At 37.4% G+C, this 3,343-nt stretch overlaps 1 pseudogene; it reads right to left on the bottom strand.

Moving 5' to 3' along the window:
• Positions 1 to 519: 519 nt before the first annotated feature.
• On the bottom strand, positions 520 to 2,243 carry LOC104763352 (putative polyol transporter 2 pseudogene; annotated as a pseudogene).
• Positions 2,244 to 3,343: the final 1,100 nt, after the last annotated feature.

Genomic DNA, 3,343 nt, shown 5'->3' with positions numbered 1-3,343 from the left:
TTAATATATTTTATAACATAAAATCATTTAAAATTAACACATGTCAATTTTTTATCTATACAACTATCATGTCACGATCCAATTAATATATAATTTTGATAACCAAACTTTATATTAAAATTTTTAATTGTAGATCTCCATCAAAATCTTATACTACATGGAAATTGTTTTGCCCCATAATATACACACGTGTGTATTAATTGAAACGCACTTTTGAGTTATATAAACTTGCAAATAACTGAAACGCACCTTAATAATTTGTCCAAACAAAGTAATTAAACCTACCTAGCATGAGAATTAACAAAACAATAGAGATGAAGAGTTTCTTACTCTTTTCGCAAAAAAAAAAAAAAAAAAAAGAAACTTATTAAAGCTGTAGAAAATGTCCAATTAAACATGACAAGTCAAATCCTCTGCTAATCTTCTTTGTAGTCGCACTCGCCCCATGAAGACTCGGTTACGAGAATCTTTTGACGTTCCATTAACCAAATAATGAAATGGAAACAAAAATTCTCTCTCTCATAGTTCATCAGCAATTTCTTTACCCTTGCTCGTAACATTGGTCTTTTTGTTTGCACTGTAGTTTCTGAAGAGACTCTCTATTTCTTCTAAAGCCACACCACGTGTCTCCGGAAGGAAAGTGAAAAAGAAGACCCATGCGGCGGCCGCAACTCCGGCGAACAGAAGGAACGCACCACCAATTGTGAGACCCTTAGAAAGAGACAGGAATGTCATTCCGATAATACCACTCATAAGTCTATTCAACATCACTCCCAAACTTGCACCTTGAGCTCTTTGCCTCACGGGAATATCTCTGAGCAGTAAACCCACGTCTCGGGGCCTGCGCCTATTGAGAATGTTGCCACAAAAGACATCACCGTTGTAACGCTAAGCCCTATAGCCCACTTGATAGTTTGTCCGGGGTTCCTGTTGATTACTGTGAGACTAGTTCCAAGTGCTGTCAAGGAAATAAACATTCCGCCCATACTCGTAAGCAACAAGGCACGATGTCCAAACCGATCAACCACACAAGTCCCTACCACGATGAAGAGGGTCTTGACAACTCCGACTGCCACCGTAGCCAAAAGCTGGTCATTCTTGGATCTCAGTCCAGCCTTTGAGAAGATGGTCGGAGAGTAAAGCACGACCGCATCGATTCGAGAGGCCTGCTGGGCTAAGTGGATGCCAAGGCATGCTATGAGGATGTGTCGAACAGACGGGGTTGGTCGGACAAGAAGGTCCTTCCACACGCCTTTACCGCCAGTCTTCTTTTTCGGCACGACTACAACATCGTCGGTCATATCATCAGGGATTCCAGCCTCATGTTTGATGTCATTGAGCCTAGAGATGGCTTCTTCTTTAGTGTTTGAGGTTTTGTCAAGAACTTTAAAAGCATCTCCAATGCGACCTTGGAGGACTAGCCACCGTGGAGACTCCGGCATTGCCAACACTCCAATGGCTAGGAATACCGAGGGAATCGCTCCAATCCCTAACATGAACCTCCAACCGAGATGCTCGGGAAGCTTGGAGAAGAAGTAGTTGGACACATATCCTAAAAGTATACCAATGTTGATAAATATCTGCATAGAAAAAGAAACTATTGGAGTGTAAAATTCTTCATTATCATCAACCTCCATGTAAAATTCTTCATTCCAAATAAGAATAAAGGTCGAAACTATTGTACCTCAGGGAAAGAGCTAAGAAAACCACGTGAGGAGGCAGGAGCGACTTCGGCGGTGTAAACAGGAGCAATCATCATAGCATAACCAACACCGATACCAGCTACGAAATGACCCACCATAATGAAAGGATAGTTTGTGGCAAAACCCATGAGAAGAGCACCACAAAAGAAGAAAGCTCCTGCCAACACTATGGTATATCGTCTTCCAATCCAATCTGAAGTTCTACCAGCCGCGCCTGAACCGATTATAGAATAGATATTCAGAATCCCCATAAGAATCTCAAGTTGTACATCCGACAGTTTCAAATCTTCTTTTATGAAAATTGCAGCTCCACTCATCACTCCTATATCTGCAACATCCACAAAATGTACGGATAATTATCTAAACCGTAAAATCAAACCAACCTTAGTGACTGAGAATTCACAACGAATACGAACCGTAACCAAGGATTATAGACGTCATTGATGCTAAGATTGCACAAGCAAAAGCAAATCGGCTTCTATTCCCTCTTGGTGGCTCGAGCTTTGCAACAACACCTCGTTCTTTTCCTAAGGAACTCATTGTGTCCACCATGATTGTAAAACTTACAGTGAAAAAGAAATTGGTAAGGAGAAGAGAGTGTTATTAGCAGGAAATAAAAATTAAGTGTCTTGTGTGTTAAGAAATCTATTGGAAGATGAGAATTTAAAAAGATGTGGGATGCTCACAGTTGAAGCCAACTAAGATCACATGTTTTAGAAATTAACAAACAAGCATCCAGTTAGTTAAATCAGTTACAGAAACTATTTACTTGAAATTCTAATGATAGAAATCGGATATCAAGATACACATGGTTTTACTCCAATCTACTAGATTTGTCCTAAAATTAGCAATTTATAGTAAGAATAAATCATTTAAGATTTTAAGATTTGTCGTCTCACTCTTTTTTTTTGGTTATTACCTTATCTAAATTTAGAAACATAAAGTTAATAGACATCATCAAATTGTTATAGTTTTAAATGCAAGAAAAAAACATATGGTTCACCTTAAAAAAGATTCTGTCTCTTTCTCTCCGAGGGCTACTACATATTTTACTATAATCAACTGTTTATAGGTATTAGAAGTTTTCTCTCTTCCTCTTTGTCCTCTCTTTAGCTGTTTTCTATCATCACACTAGAAAAACAAAATACACATAGTATTTATAAGAGAAACAAATTTAGTGTAAGAAAGGAAAAATTAAATGCTAGTGTACGAAGGCAAAAAGAAAACCTAGAACTTTTTAGAAAAACTCATAATTTGTTTAAGTAAAAAGACTGCTAGTTTTTTTAAAAAAAAAAAAAAAAGATTGCTAATTATAGTACTAGAATGCAAGCAGTGGAGGTTTTAACTACAATGAATGCAAAAACTCGCAATCGGCCATTTAAGCGTGTATTGATTTGCAAGAAGTGGAGTGTTTGGTGATAATGGTTGGACTTCAAAGATCCAAACAACAAGAAGAACAGAAAAATCACAACTATCCATATCATTTCCCTTGTTAATTCAAAAAACATATCAACGCAAAAATATTTTTTTCTGTTGTTTAAACTCACACAATTCAATGAAATGAAAATGTACTTAAACACTCGGTGAAAGTGTACTAACTGCCAACCATCCATATTCAGTGGCGGAACCAGAAAATCTAT

This window comes from Camelina sativa, chromosome 18 (assembly GCF_030686135.1).
Source record: "Camelina sativa cultivar CO46 ecotype springtype chromosome 18, ASM3068613v1".
Lineage (NCBI taxonomy): Eukaryota > Viridiplantae > Streptophyta > Magnoliopsida > Brassicales > Brassicaceae > Camelina > Camelina sativa.
The sequence above is the reverse complement of the archived record's forward strand: the minus strand, read 5'-3'. Positions and strand labels throughout refer to the sequence as shown.